The sequence below is a fragment of the Dama dama genome, chromosome 9 (assembly GCF_033118175.1).
Source record: "Dama dama isolate Ldn47 chromosome 9, ASM3311817v1, whole genome shotgun sequence".
Lineage (NCBI taxonomy): Eukaryota > Metazoa > Chordata > Mammalia > Artiodactyla > Cervidae > Dama > Dama dama.
Genome location: NC_083689.1, coordinates 110,884,135 through 110,903,359, shown reverse-complemented (window position 1 = coordinate 110,903,359; position 19,225 = coordinate 110,884,135). Strand labels below are relative to the sequence as shown.

Here is a 19,225-nt window from a genome sequence, read left to right as displayed (position 1 = left end):
GTCATGAGGCATCTGATCTTCATCCAAAGATAGATTACTGAGATAAGCTTCAGAAACAAACTTAGGGTGTTCTTTAAGAATTCAATTAAATTTTACATTAATATCACATAACAGCAAAGAACTATCTAAGAAATGAGTCTTACTACATGCAGACCTCCATTAACTGAGATTTAACATTTTTTGAAATATCTTTTTTTTTTCCTAAAGTTACCCTCATTTTTATCAAACATAACCAAATTAAGGCTAGTTTGTTTGCAAAACAGGTCTGTTCTCACTAATTTTGGTCTAATGATTTATATAACCATAATTGTTTATAGACTTTTTATTTTGCTGCAACATTTATACAATCTCAGACTGAACTTTTAATATAAAACAGGGCTGGGAAACTCACACCAAAGGCTTATCACAGATTTTGTCTAACAAATCTAGGTGAGCTCTTCCCTTTTTAAGGTCTCAAAAATTCCTTGAGATTTTTCTACCTGTTAGTGAGATAACCTTCCTAGCTCATTTGATAAACTTACTGGAAACCTAAGAGTTTCAAATTTCTGGAGGAGTCAGATAGAGAGAAAATATAATTGTTTTGTTCATAACGTATAATTTTACCAAATTATTTTCATAATTAGTTTGAGAGGAAGGTTTTCCTTACTCCCAGAAAACACAAGATTCAAACCTGTAATTTTTTTAGATAGAAATCATGAGTTTTAAGCATATTTGCTGGTTCATTCAGTCCTTTGTTAACTTTTGTGAAGTCATCAGGTTTCTAATTAGAACACCAAGACATATCAAAATGTTAAGAACTCCATATAATTTCTAGGATATCTGTATTAGTAATTTTATCATACATTATAACATGAGCAGATTTATTACTCATTTGATAATCTCTTTCATGTAATTTAACCAACCAAATAAACACAGTTTAATATCTCTCTTTGGGATGTTTCAGGGGCCCTCTGAAGCATCCCAAAGTTAGCTAGAGGTCAAAGGAACTTCAAAAGAATTCGATTTAGGAAGTTTTATTGAAAAGATCAATTAAAGCGTTTAGAACATTTGGTCAGATTTAGTCAATGTTGATGGGCGTATCATTTAACTTGTTGATATGTCACAATGGGCGTAAATACCAAGGCTCAAGGTCTAGTGAAAGTCAGCTCCGCCATCTTGGACCTAAGTGGCTCTAACCAGTTTTCTTATGACCCTGTCATTCCTAACAAAATCCATTTATCTAACTAATTGTAATCCAATTTTAGAAAATCCTGATCATGCATAACTCTTTTTAGTATTTTTTCATACTTTTTTACTGAAAGCACACTTCCTGCTTTCCTTTAGCAACCAAGAGCTAACTTTTATATTAGCATTTTATAGATTGGTGAGCATAAATACCAGTGATAATTTCTAAAACCCTTGCTTTCTTAAAACATTTTAGGATGGCATCAAACATTATTCACTTATAGTCCCAAATCTCTTTAGATTTTCTGTAAAAGGAAATCAGTGTTTAGTAGTAAATGTTTCAAAATCTTATTTCATTTGGATAAGACCTAATTATTTAATAGACTTCCAATACTTAGTTTAGCACAACCCTTAGAAATTCAAGTTACGCCAATCTGGGGAGACTATTGTAGACAGATATTTTTAAAGAATAATTATTCTTAATAGAGTTTATATACAAACTCATACCTCATTTACATTTTTTAGAAGTTTTATACTCGAGGTAATTTCCTTGTTGACAAACTTGTATCAGGTATGATATTTAACTTATATTAAACCTAGATACAATGAAAATATTCTACTTGATGTTAATTACTCTAAGACATGTCTATATTAGATAGGTCAACAAACAAACATTAATATCAAGTATTTAGTACTGAATATTTCCCAGTTCACCTAAACCTGGAATTTATTGTTTAATTTAGAATTATTTGATTTGTAAGCACTTACCTTTTTTTAAGCCAATTAAATAGAGCTAATTTACAAATTAACCTTAAAAAATATTACCCAGAGACAAAGACATACCAAAACATATTCAGACAGACACAGTGCAAGATCTAGCTTCATTTTCTAAGTTAGGTCATGAATTAAATATTACAATAAAAAATTTACTAGTTTATAAAAAAGTTGAAATAAATAACACTTTTAAAGGCTTTTTTCCTTTTTCTCTCAGTCTCAGGAGTTAGAGATGGTCTATATAAGTGTTTCTGAGAGCCCTGGTCTCAAGGCACAGGGAAAGAAAATCAAGTTCTAACAAAATGGCAGCAGGTCTAAATGGTGGCAAGACAAAGAAAAATGGCCGTCACAAATCACAATACAGAACAGAGTTAAAGCACACACATATAAACCTGGCAGTCCTCATCAGACACTCCCTTAAATACAAGAATACAGTCTCTCAGAAAACCTTCCATAGAGACACAAAACTTCAGATGTCTTCAACGATTTCAAAAGGAGGAAAGGAAGCCAGGTTGAAAGAAGGAGGAGGAGGAGGTGGGAAAGGGGGACAAAAGGGGTGGCCTTACAGACGTCTCCTGCCACCTACAGACACCCAGGCATTATGGGACTTTTCCCTGGGCTTCCAGAAAAGGGAGGACTGGAACCCGGCCCTACCAGAAACCAGACCAGAAAATTCGAGTTCTCTGCCAAGAGGAGGTGATAGGTCTCCAATCCTCAGCTCAAGCTGAGGCCCTTCGACCAGATTTCTGCATCCAGGACCGGGGGACTAGAAAAATGGGAAGGATAGGAAGGGCTAGGGAGAGGAAAGAGAGAGGGAAAGGGAGAGGTCAATAAAGTCTCTTGTTCCTTACCGGTCGGGGCACTCTGGCCAGCTGTCCGCATCAGGAAAAGGCCAGGGACAAAAAGGTCCCAGTTGCAGCCGCTGGGTCTGGCCCATTGGTAGGCAAGCTGGCCCCTGAGTACCCCAAGTGGTCAGGATATCAGTCTCAGTGAAGAAGAGTCCCACCAGACTCGCCATTTGTTGCAGGAAGGGGGACCCCTTCCAGGGCTCAAAACTGGGCTCTTTTCTAACACTCGGAAATGAATTGTCCGAGGAGACACATGCTAACAAAGCAGGAGATTTTGTTGGGAAAGGGCACCTGGGCGGAGAGCAGTAGCTAAGGGAACCCAGGAGAACTGCTCTGCCTAGTGGCTCACAGTCTCAGGTTTTAAGGTGATGGGATTAGTTTCCGGGTGGTCTTTGGCGAATCATTTTAATTCAGAGTCTTTCCTGGTGGCTGACGCATCCCTCAGCCAAGGTGGATGCTAGCGAGAGGGATTCTGGGAAGTGGACAGACATGCGGTGTCTCCTTTTGATCTTTCCCAAACTCTTCTGGTTGGTGGTGGCTTATTAGTTCCGTATTCCTTATCAGGATCTCCTGTCATAAAACAACTCATGCAAATAGTTACTATGGTGCCTGACCAGGGTGGGCAGTCTCAATCAGTGTGCTTCCCCTAACACCATGAGTGCCCCAGTTCTTTAGAGGAGGTCGTTACGACCAGCAACATCACTATACCTCCTCTCATCCCTGTTCTCACCTCCAGATTGTGAGGAGTGTCAGAACTTCTTCATCGACAGCTGTGCTGCCCATGGGCCCCCAACCTTTGTAAAGGACTGTGCAGTGGAAAGGGGCACGCCAATCGCTCAGCCCTCACGCTGCCCCCTGGGTTAAGCATCAGACTGTCGGGCATCCCTGACGCTGGGCTTGGAGTGTGGAACGAGGCGTCCGATCTGCCGCTGGGCCTGCATTTTGGGCCCTTTGAGGGCCATATCACAGACGATGAAGAGGCTGCCAACAGTGGATACGCCTGGCTGGTGAGAAGCACCCCTTTCCCTGTCCTCTGGCCTCTAATGGCTTGTATGTGGTGGGGGGTACTTCATGTCTACATGCAAGGACGCACATGGTGATAACACGGTCAGCAATGACACAGTCAGCCCTGGGTACTGTGTGCCCTGGGCGTCAACAGAAGCCTTCCCTCTAAAGGTCAGAGGAGAGGTGGGACCACAGTGTAGAGACACTCAGGACCTCTATCTAAAGGTCAGAGGAGAGGTGGGACCACAGTGTACAGACACGCAGGACCTCGATCTAAAGATCAGTGGAGAGGTTGGAACACAGTCTAGAGACACACAGGACTTCTATCCAAAGGTAAGAGGAGAGGTGGGACCACAGTGTACAGACACTCAGGAACTCTATCTAAAGGTCAGAGGAGAGGTGGGACCACAGTGTACAGACACTCAGGACCTCTATCTAAAGGTCAGAGGAGAGGTGGGACCACAGTGTACAGACACGCAGGACCTCGATCTAAAGATCATTGGAGAGGTTGGAACACAGTCTAGAGACACACAGGACTTCTATCCAAAGGTTAGAGGAGAGGTGGGACCACAGTGTACAGACACTCAGGACCTCTATCTAAAGGTCAGAGGAGAGGTGGGACCACAGTGTACAGACACTCAGGACCTCTATCTAAAGGTCAGAGGGGAGGTGGGAACACAGTGTACAGACACTCAGGAACTCTATGAAAAGGTCAGAGGAGAGGTGGGACCACAGTGTAGAGACACTCAGGACCTCTATCTAAAGGTCAGAGGAGAGGTGGGACCACAGTGTACAGACACTGAGGACCTCTATCTAAGGGTCAGAGGAGAGGTGGGACCACTGTGTACACATACTCAGGACCTCTATCTAAAGGTCAGAGGAGAGGTGGGAACACAGTGTAGAGACACAGAGGACTTCTATCTAAAGGTCAGAGGAGAGGTGGGAACACCTTGGTTCACACTCACAGGACTTCTATCTAAAGGTCAGAGTAGAGGTGGGAATACAGTAGTACAGACACACAGAAGTGACTCCTCCCTTGTGGAGCCCTTGCCTTCAAAGAGCCAAGGAATCAGACTTGGAATGATGAGTAAGGGGCTTACCGTGTGGTCCGACTGGCAGGTGAATCCATGCAGGCTGAAAAGCACCAATGACTACAGAGGGAAATACCTCTTCTATATCTTCCTACCAAGAAAAAATAAAAGAAAGAGGAAAGCTTGTAACTCTTTCTCTGACACTCAGATCACCAAAGGGAGGAACTGCTATGAATATGTGGATGGAAAGGACACGTCTTGGGCCAACTGGATGAGGTGAGTGCAGTGAGTCTGCAGTGTGTAGACATTGAGACTCCCTCCATCCCATGCCCCTTTCCTTCTCAACCCGGCTCCCTCAACAGCTTTCACATCTTCTTTCCTCTTTTCCCTCCACATCATGCTCTTTCATTTCAAAAGACACTAGAAAGAAGGAAATAAAAATATGGCGTGTGCCGTCAAGATACAAGTCTATATGCTGAACAAAACTGGTGGACTTGAAAACAACTTGAGGAGTCTAGATTCACCAGGCACACTTTAACTCACTTAAAGGACACTTACCACGCACTTTATGTTTCAGTTTAGACAATGAACTTCGTTACTGAAGCAGATCACACAACCCATGTCGTTTTTGAGAACATACTGCAGACAGACATTAGCCAATTGATTTTAGGAACAGTAACCTTAGTTTTTCTATCTTTGAGTAACTACACAGCACCAGGATAACCTAACACAGGAGACCTTGACTCTTTGTGGGCAACAACCTCCTCAGGCTTGGTTCCAGTGAGAAGTGGGCCCTGAGGCCTTGGAAGGAATGAGGGGCAGGATGGTCCTGAGCAGGGCCGTTCTCTGAGGTCCTCTTCTTTCATCAGGGCAAGCAGACAGTGAACAAACTATTACTGTTCTGTGTCTCAAGCTATATCCAAGTTTCTGTGGGAAAGGGTGGGCAAGCGAATAGGACCCTGGATACACGTGGGGAGATGGGAGAAAGCCTCGGGAGAGAAGGCAGGCTGGGGTGAGTGCTGAGGGCTGCGTGTTAGCCAAGGAGCACCAAGTCCTGTGGATGAAAGAGAACTTAATTCAGAGTTTAGAGGAGCTGGAGGTCACCAGCCTCAAGGACAGCCCAGGTGGAGATGAGTCTGGAACTGGGCTTTGGAAAATGGCTAATTAGGTAAGGAGAGAAAAGCATGGGAATTCACATGGCCTGGTTGAAGGTGTGAACAGAAGGTCCACATGAGGGGCGGCCTCAGAGGCGGAAGGCAAGGAGCTGGGCATGGTCGGAGAGTGGAGGGCACTCATCACCTGAGATTTCTTTCCCCTTCCCGGCCTCGACCCCAGGTATGTGAACTGTGCCCGGGACGATGAGGAGCAGAACCTGGTGGCCTTCCAGTATCACGGGCAGATCTTCTACCGAACCTGCCAGGTGGTCAGGCTGGGCTGTGAGCTGCTGGTCTGGTACGGGGACGAGTATGGTCAGGACCTTGGCATCAAGCGGGACAGCAGGGGGAAGAGTGAGCTCGCGACCGGGAGAGGTGAGTGTCAGCCCTCTTCCAGCACCCCACCCCATCCTGGGACCCTCCGTGGTCCAATTTCGGAGCAGAGGACAATCCAGTGTAAAGTCAGTAGAGTTGCAATTAAAATGCCTCAGAATTTGATTCTTTTCATATGATTGTTAGGAAAAATTTTTATATGAAAAATGTTAGTTCTGATTTTTAATATTTCATGCAAAAAAATATGTAACATCACCTTCTGCTGAAAGGCTTAGAAGCAAAAAGCAAGTTTTCTAGCAACTACCAGGTCTCTGCCCTTTACCTCTTTCTTCCTTATTCCCTCCCATTTCTTTTTTTTTTTTTCACTAAAATAAAGACATTTTATTTTAAAATATTTATAGGACAAAGATATTTAAAGAGTCACACTAGGAAATTTATGATTGACATCTGCCAATTTAAAGAAAGTAAATGGAATTCCTTACTCATTAGTATTTTTTACATTTATTTATTTATTTATTTCATTTACTTTTATTAGTTTGAGGCTAATTAGTTTACAATGTTGTAGTGGTTTTTGTCATACATTGACATGAATTAGCATTGGATTTACATGTATTCTCCATCCCGATTCCCCCTCCCACCTCACTCTCTACCCGTTCCCTCTGGGTCTTCCTAGTGCACCAGGCCCGAGCACTTGTCTCATAATGCATCCAACCTGGGCTGGTGATCTGTTTCACCCTAGATAATACACATGTTTCGATGCTGTTCTTTTGAAACATCCCACCCTCGCCTTCTCCCACAGAGTCCCAAATTCTGTTCTGTACATCTGTGTCTCTTTTTCTGCTTTGCATATAGGGTTATCATTACCATCTCTCTAAATTCCATATATATGTGTTAGTATGCTGTAATGGTATTTATCTTTCTGGCTTACTTCACTCTGTATAATGGGCTCCAGTTTCATCTATCTCAAGAGAACTGATTCAGATGAATTCTTTTTAATGTCTGACTAATATTCCATGGTGTATATGTACCACAGCTTCCATATCCATTCGTCTGCTGATGGGCATCTAGGTTGCTTCCATGTCCTGGCTATTATAAACAGTGCTGCGATGAACATTGGGGTGCACACATGTGCAGTGATGTGCATTCAGTTACTGTTCCAGTTTGTTGTCATGTGAGTTCACACTCTGTGCCAGACGGGGCTCCACGCACCGAAACAGACAGAACCACTGCTCTGGGGCAGCAGGGGCTTCGTAGCAGACAGGGGCTGATGCTCTGAGGAAAACTAGCCCAGGGAACGTGCCTCGGGTCAGCGTGAGCAGAGGGTGGGGTGTGGTGCAGGACGGTGCGGCATGGTCTGTGCAGAGATAACACCCGTGGGGAAGGATTCCAAGCAGGGGAGCAGCCAGTGCCTCAGACCCAGGGCCTGGAAGAGAGGCTATGCCAGGGGTCACGGGAGGAAGCACAGAGGGAGAGAAGGAGGCTGGACGGGACACGGAATCCTCAGGGCCTGTGTCCACGTGCAGGCCCCAGGGGTCCTCCTGGGGGACACAGAACAACCGCGCGGCTTTCTGCTACAAGCGGCATGTTCTCTGTGCTAAGACGATGCTTTGGTTCATTTTGGGGATGAGACATGAGCGGGGAGCCCCCTCAGAGGTCAGTTCATTGCTAGACATGAGGGGTGAGTGGGCTGGCCGAAGATGCCTGGGAGTGAGGGTGTGAAGAATCTGGCTGGAGATGTATTTTTAAACAGGGCTTCCTAGTGCATGTTAAATGGACTAAGCCTGAATGAAATAAATGAGGTATGAATACTAGTGAGGCTTGAGAAAGGATATGCCGTCATTTTATGATTTATGGGAAACGGAGAGAGGAGCAATTTGTGAACCGGTTTGGGCAGCAGGAGTCAGAGACCTGTAGTCAGTGAGACCTGGGCCGCTCGGTCTAATCCAGTCTCAAACCCACTTCCTGCAGAGATCGGCACAAAGGCTGCTCTTTGAACAAGGAACCACAAAGTCAGAGTTACCCACACCTGCTGTAACCAACCCCTGTGCTGCCTTCCATATGCAGAGAGATCCAGGCCAGGCGCCCCTAATTTAATAGACCCTTTCTCCTCACAGGGAGCCACTCAGGAGATTCCACCTAAGTCATCAAGTCTTATCTCTCAGTAGGGTAAATACCTGTGGCCACTGTGATGTGACTTTTCAGATACTTACACGCAAGAAAAGTCCATGCAGATCCACCGCTATCAGGAGAGATGCTGCCTCTGATGCTGCTGTAAGGTCCCTATCTGGGTGATATGTAGAAAAGGCCCCTGACACCAACTTCCTGGATTTCTGTAGATGCAGAGAATAAGAGTGGAGTGGAAACGTGGACTATAAAGACACACTCGATGGGAGACAAATCGTGCACTGTCAACACTTAGATAATTAGTGAGGCAGGCCTGACCACGGCAAACCAGCTACCTGACCAAAAGCTTCCTCTTTCAGCAGAACCGAAGCCCAAGATCCACCCATGTGCCTCCTGCTCTCTGGCCTTCTCCAGTCAGAAATTCCTCAGCCAACACACCCAACGCAGTCACCCCTCTCAGACCCTCCTGAGACCATCTGAAAGAGACCTCCTCCAACCAGAGAATCCCTGCCCAGGCAATCAAAATCAGCGATATTCAGATCCACACAGCCCGAGCGACAAACCTGAGGGTCAGGAGGCCAAGGACAGGCCCCAACCTTTGCTGAAAAGCGTAAGGCTGAAGAGGATTTTAAGGGTCTCTGCCTACTCACCCGGAGGACAAATGGGGGGTTCTGGGGTGCATGAGAGAATGAAAGACGAGCCCAGCACAAGCCAGAAACTGAATCCAGAGGACACAGGCACATTGCTCATGGGGGTAGGGGTCTCAGGCAATATGAGGGTCACGTACGGAGAGTGTGGGCAAGGCTCCAAGGACAGGTCAAGTCTCACCATACATGAGAGGACACACACAGGGGAGAAGCCCTATGTTTGTGGGGAGTGTGGGCGAAGCTTTAGTCACAAGTCCGTCCTCATCATACACCAGAGGACACACACAGGGGAGAAGCCCTATGTTTGTGGGGACTGTGGGCGAAGCTTCAGTCAGCAGTCCCATCTCATCTCACACCAGAGGACACACACAGGGGAGAAGCCCTATGTTTGCGGGGACTGTGGGCGAAGCTTCAGTCAGAAGTCCGCCCTCATCAGACACCAGAGGACACACACAGGGGAGAAGCCCTATGTTTGCGGGGAGTGTGGGCGAAGCTTCAGTCACAAGTCCGTCCTCATCACACACCAGAGGACACACACAGGGGAGAAGCCCTATGTTTGTAGGGAGTGTGGGCGAAGCTTCAGTCACAAGTCCGTCCTCATCATGCACCAGAGGACACACACAGGGGAGAAGCCCTATGTTTGCGGGGAGTGTGGGCGAAGCTTCAGTCACAAGTCCGTCCTCATCACACACCAGAGGACACACACAGGGGAGAAGCCCTATGTTTGCGGGGAATGTGGGCGAAGCTTCAGTCACAAGTCCGTCCTCATCACACACCAGAGGACACACACAGGGGAGAAGCCCTATGTTTGCGGGGAGTGTGGGCGAAGCTTTAGTCAGAAGCCCGTCCTCATCAGACACCAGAGGACACACACAGGGGAGAAGCCCTATGTTTGCGGGGAGTGTGGGCGAAGCTTCAGTCAGAAGTCCGTCCTCATCACGCACCAGAGGACACACACAGGGGAGAAGCCCCATGTTTGCAGGGAGTGTAGGCGAACCTTCAGTCGGAAGTCCTTCCTCATCAGACACCAGAGGACACACACAGGGGAGTAGCCCTATATTTGTAGGGAGTGTGAGTGAGTCATGACCAACAAACCACACCTTAGCCACAGGAGGATTACTGCAGCCACCCCATGCCTCAGCTCTAAGGGGGCCTCACAGGAGGCCTGTGACCCATTACTGTCCCCAGGAGAATGAGGAGAGACTTCCCAGGTGGTCCAGGGGTCAAGACTCCAATGCAGAGACCCACGTTCAATACCTGATTGGGGAACTAGCTCCCACAGGCTGCAACTAAGACACAGCACAGCCGAATAAATAAATATATGATAAATATTTTAAAGAAAGAGTGTGATAAGCACACAATTACTTGTTAAATAGACCTTCCACTTTCATGACAGGAGAGGAGGTAGATAAACAGCAGAGGGTTTCTTAAGTGTTCTAGAGATGTTCATGCCAATTTCCTTTGTGGTTTTTTAGTACTCCTCTTCTAATAAATTTTGTCTCCAAACAAATATGAAGCCCAGACTATGTACTCATTCCCCCCTTATCACTGACAGTAGTGGGGTACAGGCATAGCTGAACCCCTGGGAAGGCATAATTCTGGAGCCAACTCAGTTAGGTCACTGGACTGTCAGGTCCTGGGTCCAGGGAGAGGAATGCAGAGTGGAGTCAGACTCACCAGGAAAGGGATTCCCCGGCCTCCTGGGAAGTGGGGCTTCTCCTCCTTATAGACCCCGACTCTCCTTTGGCCTCTCCTGGTGGACCTCTGGTCCCCTCTCACTTCTGTAGCCGCAAAGGTGAAGGCCACGTGCACGTGTGTGTGCGCGTGCCTGACTCAGCATGGGCCATCTGGTCTCTGCCGCCCCCTCAGGGTCATCACAGCATCTGGACTCCAGCTGCAACCACAGGGGTCCAGTTCTCAGCCCTGCCCTCAGCAGCTATGTGAGCTGGGGCAAGATGCTCAACCTCTCTGTGTCTCTATTCTCTCTATTCTCTCTCTATTCATCTGTGATACGAGGTGGGAGCACCTGCATTTTGGTCTGATGCGGAAGCACAGGCAGAATCTGGCAGAGGCTGGCTGAGAACGCAAGCCACACCTTTGCTGTCCTTTGTGTTTTTTCTTTAATCTTTTTTATTTTTTAATAGAAGGATAATTGCTTTACAGAATTTTGTTTTCTGCATGTCCTCCAGCCCCCCCCCCCCCCCCAACCTTCCAGGTCTTCAGAGCTAGACAAGGAAGGGGCTGTTTAGGCACTGGGCTGCCCTGATGAGGGGGTGTGAGGTCAGGGGTGCGAAGGGAGGCCGACCTCCCTTCCCACCTCTGCCGTTCCTGCTGAGCTGGGCAGCCCCAGGGCCCCTCCACAGACAGGCAGTGCCCACAGTCGTCCCCCTGCAGAGAACAGAGCCTGGAGCCGCTTTTGCAGGAAATCCCTGTCCGCCCCTATCCCACCCCCACTCGGAGGGTCCTTGAAGCCCACACCGCGGCTTCTCTCGGCATGGGCCTCACACCTGTGCCCGTGTGCTCTGGGCAACGCTGTCGCGACCTTGAAATTCTTAACCATGGAATAGTTCGTCCTTACACTTCCCTTTCATGAGTGAAGTCTGATGGGCCCCGGGGTGCGCTGTGAGCAGGGCAGATACACACACAGCACGGGTCCCGGGGTGACCAGGCTGCACGAGGGGAGAAGGTGGACACAAAGCCCCCCCACCCTGGGTGAGTGAGGGTGGGGACAGCACCAGGAAGCCACGCTTGCTCAGACCCAGAACTGAGCTCCGACACAGAGTGGGGCAATGGGGTTCTTAAGGTCGACCACACCCTCCCCTCTGTGAATGACCTCTGCCCTGGCCTGATCCTTCCAGAAGGGGCTCAGGAGGCTGAAGTCCGCCCGGCCACCAGAAGACACCAAGGGGAGAGTGGGCCACGGGGCGAGGGCGGAGGGTGCGAACTCCAGGACTCAGGGCAACGGCCCTCAGTTCCCTCCATGTGCCAGGCTTGTGAAGCGTCTCTACATGAACCGCGTCAGTAATAACCACCCACTATTATTTTCCGGTTTCTATGCTTTCTTAAAGGAACGTGTTTGTCTCTGGCTTGGCTTCCCTACAGGAAGGGAAGTCACGTAAACTCCCCATCTTCTGTGGCTTCAGGCCGGGGCCATGGGAGGGAGAGTCAGGAGTGGTGTAGGCAGAGGGGCTTCAACTGAAAAACGGTGGGGATCCAGAAACCTGCAGGGGCTTCTCACCTGCACCTCCCACCAGAGCTGGGCCTGGAATCCCCTGGAAGGCTGAGCAGGTCAAACCTTCTCCCTCCCCTCACCACCGCTCCCCTCCCCTCAAAAAGCTGACTCCTGGGGCCAGCCCAAAACACCCCCAAATCCCCCATCACCCACATCCCCACACAGGCCCTCCCTCAGAGAAGGGGGATGACCTGGATGGTGGCACAGATGGTGTGTGACCCCAGAGCTGGGGGTCTCAGCCGACCTTGAGCAAGGAGCCTGGTGCTTTACACAGCCTCCCAGCCCAGGGAGCTGCCAGCAGCCACAAGCCAGGATCTGAAGCGGAGCTGGGAGATGGGGAGTGGGGATGCGAGCTCTCTGAGGTCCCATCCTGTCCCCAGGAGAGCGGCCAGGCCCCACCTGACACCGTGACTGCCCTGCACGGTCACACAGGACACCAGCAGTCACGGGACGGACAGCCAGCTGCCTCCACCGCACGCCCCACCCTGACCTCGGCGGCCCCGTGGCTGTACCAGCCCCACCTGTGGGCGGCTCTGCTTGGCTGCTGGGGCTCGGGGACCCTGGGTGAGTCGGTGAGGGCTGAGCTCCAGAAGCCAAGCCTGTCTTCAGCCACCAGACCTGCCCTGCTTACTGGACTCATGAGCCCAACCAGTATCGGAAGCCAAGATGCCTTTGGGAGAATGACATCACAGACGCTGACCCCAGAGCTCAGACTCCTGAAAACTTACTAAACAGATTATTTTTAGTCTTTTTTTAAAGGGGGATGTTGGCAGGAAGCAGGGAGGGGAATGACTCCCTTGGTGGTGCTGTGGTTAAGAATCCACCTGCCAATGCAGGAGACACGGGTTCAGTCCCTGATCTGGGAAGACCCCACGTGCCGTGGAGCAACTAAGTCCGTTCACAACTCCTGCAGCCCAAGAGCCTAGAGTCTCTGCTTCCCAACCAGAGCAGCCACCACAGGGAGACGTTCAGCGCAGAAACGAGAGAGCAGCCCCCACGCCCGACAGCCAGAGACAAGCCCGCACAGCAGCGAAGATCCAGCAAGCCGAAATAAATAAATAACCTTGCTTTAAGTAGGAGATCGCAGCATTCTCTGCTGATCCAGAGCCTAGGACACTGAGCTCCCAACACAGGGGGCCACGTTCAATCCCTGGTCAGGGCACTCTTTCCCACATGCTGCAACTGAAGGCCCTGCATGCCACAGCTAAGACCCAGCGCAGCCAATCAAATGAATACTTAAAAGTCGGAGGCGGTTCATCTGTCACCATAGAAAACTGCAACATTTTAGGGAAAGAAAGAACATAAGATCTTATTTTGCAAGTGCTCATGGTTGATTGCAAAATCTTCTCATAATATGCAGCTGTTTAAAAAAGAAGAAACTTAGAAAATACAGAAACTAAAATCCACCCTTAAATGTGTGGGGAACATCAATTACTGCAACATCCGGCCACCACACACGGGAACACACGTCCGGCTTTTTCCTCTACAAAGGAGCTTTCAGCCTCCAGCCACCTTCGCACCGGCCTCTGCTCTGCTCACTAAGAAGACTGCGCTATGGCCTTGTGACCGGGGGGTTTCTGTTGAACTCAGGGAGGTGGAGGAGCAGGGCTGTGTGGTTGGGTGCACCGTCTGGCCTGAAGTGAGGAGAGAAGGGCCAGTGCTCCCCCTCTGGGTCCAGTAACTCCAGGGGCCTCGGGGAGCCGCCTGGGAAGAAGCCTCTCAAACAGCTTCCCTGCAGTCTCCACAGTTACAGCACGTCCCATGTCTCGGGGTTCAGCTGTGGGTTAACAAGTCCTCTCTTGTTGGACAGAAAAGTGTTTCCACAGAGAATCTGCCTGGAACTTGGCCTCGGTTGGTACAGATGCAACAGGCAGTGCGTTCAGGGCTCAGGGGAGTTAGTTCTGAAGCTCTCTGGGTTTAGGGCTACAGCACCTCCTCACCTCCACCCCTTCCATGGCCATGGAGCCTTCTCTTCCAGAGGAAAGTGTTTGGCAGCATCAGCCACAAAGACACGTACTGAAGAGGAAAGAGCCCACGGCAGGTGGAGCTGGGTGTCCCTGGGGGAGCAGAGGGGCCTTGGACACTCCATGCTGGACCCCTGCCCCACCGGCTTCTCCTTCTTCTCGCTGGGCATGCAGCTTTCACCTGCTGGGTGCCCGCCAGTGAGGGGCTCCCAAGACACCAAGCTGGGGTTGGCGATGGGGGAGCTGGATGCCAGGGAACCCGAGACCCTGCAGCAGGTCAGTGCACTGTGGACGAGGGCCGGCCTCGCTGACCGGTTAGGCCCTGTGCACTCAGGACACCCTCTCTGGACCCCAGGTGGAGGGCTGCTTCCCCTGGTGCCCACCTGGGTCTCAAGAGGTTGAAGAGAGGCCCTGTGGACCTTCCCACCTCCTGCCCAGAGAATGGCAAAGGCCAGTTCCCAAAAGTCAGAGCAGGGTGGGCAGAGTGAGTCTTGGGTCTCACAGGGTCCCTGTGAAGAGGGGTTCACTGCTCCCTGGATCCCTCTTGGCTGGTTCCCCTTCTGTGTTGTCTTCACACCAAATCTCACAAGGACGAGTCAGTCCAGGTGCCCACAGCATCACTTGCCCAGGTACCGACAACCCTCCTTATTTATTATGGGCAGGGAGATAGGGTGGCTGATGTGACTCTCCCCTGGACCACAGAGGAGACCCCCTAGGTTGTGTTTCTTCAACTAATGAGACCCAGGAGGGCATTGGGGGCAGAGCACCTCCACCTGGGCTCTGGAGAGGGTGTACTGAATGGACAGGGCCTAACTGTCCAGTGTGGCTTCATGGGGTACGGGCAAGAGGGGTTCTAACTGCTTTCTAAATATTTCAGACAACAGCTGAGTTCCTTTTGGTTTTTGGCTTCAGATCTTTTATATGGTCCATTTTCAGTGTCTTTATTGAATCTCTTACAACATTGCTTCCATTTTATGTTTTGATTTTTTGACTGAAATGCATGTGGGATTGTTACCAAGTCCAAGCTCACTCTGCATGCCTCACAACAGGCCCATAAATCAGAGGCGAGATGCTGAGGCAAGGAAGATGACTTTACTTGGAAAGCCAGAAGACTGAGAAGATAGCAGACTAATATCTTGAAGAAACCATCTTGTCAGATTCTGGATGCCAGTGTCTTTTATAGAACACAGAGCTGGGAGGTGAGGAAATAAAGTAAAAAGGCCAGTAATCTGGCAAACATCTCCTGGAATGGCCAGTTTTGGGAGGAGATATGTTACGTTCTCCCTCCTGTGGCCATCCACAGGTGGACAGGTCCTGGACAGAGGCAGAGGGGCGGGGTTTCCTGAGGCAAGCCATTATGTATGGACAGCATCCCTGTAGCAAACAGACCAACAGGAAGCAAAGGTAAAAGGAAAACCTTCAACATGGAGTCAGATTTTGTTCTTCCCCGTAACAATTCCCAGTGTCAGCATCCATTCCACAAACTTATGGGAAAAGGGCTGATGAGTGTTCTAATTGCTCCACTAGTTGCATCTTTGGGGAGTGCCCACCACTGGTGCCAGTGTGCAGAATGTGGAGATTTGTCTTTGTTGTTCTTTGGAAAGTCTCTACTTCATATGGATAGACATAATAATATTATAATACAGGTGTTGACAGTTGTTTTATTCAGTACAAATCTTTTAGGACTCAAAACCAGGGGGCAGCAGCTAAAGTTAAGGAACTTAGGCCTTTTCTATGTGTGGAAAGATGCACCAGCCATCTCACTGAAATCATCCCCTTTGATACACACCTTACCACCTGGGACCAGCATCCTGACTTCTCCTTTCTGAGTTCCCTTGGGGATCACAGTGGGAAGTGGCTGCAGTCTGATGGCTGCTGGAAAGCAGGTATTCTTTCCTTTCCTGAGTTTCCTCAGAGCTCACCATGAGAAGTGGCTTCAGTTTGATAGCTTCTAGAGAGTAAGAGGGGGAACCTGGGTCCCCATTGAGATCATCTCAGCAGAGAGACCAAGGATGTCCTGTGACTCCAGACAACCTTCCAACGTTCAGGGCTCAGCGTTCAGCCTGCAGGATCCACAGCCGTCAGCTCAGCCACCATGCTCTGCACTTAGTTGCTATTTAGCCCTGAAACCTGCACTGCAGGAGGCCCTCTAAATGTGCCGTCCTGTCCAGCAAACTCTCGGTCACACCCTCCAAGCCTGACCCAGGCCCAGCTCTGCTGAGAGGGTCTCACTGGGGACCCAGGCTCCCCCTCCTGCTCTCCCACATTCCGTACCTGAGTGGGGAGAAGGCAGAGGCTGGGGGTACAGTGCCTCCAAGCAGGTAGGGCAGACGTTCTCCCATCACCCCTTGTGGTCCATCCCTGGGAGCACAGTCTAATGTCACTTTTAGCAGCAGAGGACATGCGTCCCCAGATCTGGCCTACTCTCTAGGGGGGTGTGAGCTGTGAGCACTAACACAGGAAACCCCGAGTGACCTGCTTAGGCTGGAAGACTAGTTCCTGGGATGTGAGCTGAAGTCTGAAAGTAGCTTCTCATTGGGATTAGCCTTCTCCAGACATAGCTTGGGGGCAGCAAGAGTGCAAAAAGTGGCCCCCAGCTGGGGCAGCCACACAGTGCCTCTCGACAGCCCTGTGGAAACTGTGCATCAGAGTGACCAGGAGCCCACATTCACCCAGCAGATGGCTTCTGAGAGGTCAGTGACAGACTAAAGCAACCACGAGCCTGCACCCACCGAGCGGATGGCCTCTGAAAGGTCTGTGAGAGACCAGAGTGACCACGAGCCTGAACTCATCCAGTGGATGGCCTTTGATACGTCTGTGACAGGTCAGAGTGACCACAAGCCTGCACTCACACGGCGGATGGCTTTTGAGAGGTCTGTGACAGAGCAGGGTGACCACAAGCGTGTATTCACCGAGCAGACAGTCTCTGAGAGGTCTGTGACAGGTCAGAGTGACCACAAGCCTGCACTCACCCAGCGGTGAATTCTTCCCTGTAGAATCCTATGGACAGAAGAGCCTGGTGGGCTACAGTCCATGGGGTCACAAAGAGTCAGACACAACTGAACACCTGAGCACACACACATGAAACAGAAATGGACTCAGGGACAGAGGGAACAGACTGACACTCTCCGAGGAGGAGGGGGCGGTGGAGGGATGGAGCGGGAGGCTGGGGTCAGCAGATGTAGCTTTTATAAGTAGAATGGATAAAGAAGGCCCTGCTGCATAGCAGAGAACAATATTCAGTATCCAATGATAAACTACATAATAATATTTTTAAAAGAAAGTATATATCTGTATAAGTGTATCCCTGAGCTGCGCAGCAGAAATTAACACATTGTAATTCAAAGGAAAAAAAAAAAAATACTGATTAAAAAAAAAAAAAGAACAGACCCTAGCCAATTACAATAGACACTCAACCCAGGAGCACCAAGTCCCGAGCAGTCAGAACATGGACCAACCAGTCAGAAGAGGGGCCGACAGGAGACGGGGTCCCACGGCGGCCCACAGGCTGGCTGGGAGCCCTGGGCGCCGTAAGCCTCAAGTGTCGCTGGAGGAAATGAGAACTCTACCCACACGACTCCCCTTCCAGCTCTAAACAAAGCGGCTCTGCTTCCCCTGACACCTTAACTGAAGGGGCCCCGGGACGCCCTGGCTTGGTGCTGGGACCAGGAATGTACTGGTCAGACCCCAGTGCAGGGGAGGTCTGTGAGGGCAGCTCTGGAGCGGGTGGGCCAGGATGAGCGCAGCAGCTCCGCCCATTCCTCGAAGGTCGGACAAAACAGAGCCCAGGAGGCCGGAAAGTGCCTTAATGGAGGGCAGGCCACCACATCGGAGCCTCCGCTCTCTGGCTGAGGCCCAGCGCTGGCCCCCTGGGCCGGTCTGCAGCGTGTTCTGCACCCGCCCTGACGGCTCAGCCGCTGAGCCCCAAGGAGAAGGCTTGTGATGGCAGCCATGCCCACAGGAACCAGCAGCTCTGACCATCTGGCTCCCGGCCCAGCAGCGAGGTCCAGCTGAGACCAGTGGGCACGTGGTCAGCGGTGTTCCAGGGTGGGCCCCGTGTCACCAGTAAATGGCAGTGTCACTATGCAGGCCATCAGGACTCAGCCTGGCGGATTGCTAGACTCAGCGGGGACACACCGACCCATGAACACTCCCGGCCCTGGGTCAGGCAGAGACCCGAACAGGCAGACAACTGCAGAGAGCAGGGTCCACGGTACAGACAAGGTGCACCCGTCCCCGGGCAGGGAAGGGGCCCCATCTCAGGGGGCGCCCTTGGGATCCCCCAGCTTAAGCATAAAGAGGCTTCAGGCACAGGTGGGAGGAACAGACTTGGAGCTGCTTTTAAGTCATGCAGGGCAGGACACGCAGGTGAGTGAAGGCCAGAGGGAATGTACCATAGAAAACAGAGTGTCTGGGGAACAGACGGGCATGGGTGGAGCTGAGCCCAAAGGGGCTGGGAGTCCGGACTCAGAAACCCTGTATGCCTCTCTCCCGGCTCGGCCTCCTAATCTACTTAACCCCCACTCTGCAGCCTGACCCGCCTGTCCTGCGCATCTACACACTCTGACCGTCCACTCATTCACAGATATTTGCTTAGCACCTGCCTCTGGCCAGGTCGTGTTCCAGGCACGGGACAGCCATGAGGAGACAGACAATAACCCCAGTCCTTGGGGAGCAGAAACTCTACCAGAGGCCAGATGCACCGCTCCTGTGGCCGAACCCCAGCCTTGCCCTCCTCAGCCACCGGCCGGCCCGCTGGAGCTCCGAGCCTAGATGCAGTTCTGTCTGAGCACCGCCCCTCCTCCAAGAAGGAGCCTCTCTGGACTCGCCGCCCGTCAGCCCCTGCCTCCCCGAGTCCTGTGTCCTTCTCAGCACGGACCACCATCTGAAACGGCCTCCCCGCCACCTGCGTGACCTCAGTGTACCTGGCGATGTCACGTCCTCGGTGA

The 19,225-nt window shown here is 50.4% G+C and overlaps 1 pseudogene; it reads left to right on the top strand.

Moving 5' to 3' along the window:
- Positions 1 to 18,253, top strand: part of LOC133062932 (histone-lysine N-methyltransferase PRDM9-like) — a 66,412-nt pseudogene extending 48,159 nt beyond the window's left edge.
- Positions 18,254 to 19,225: the final 972 nt, after the last annotated feature.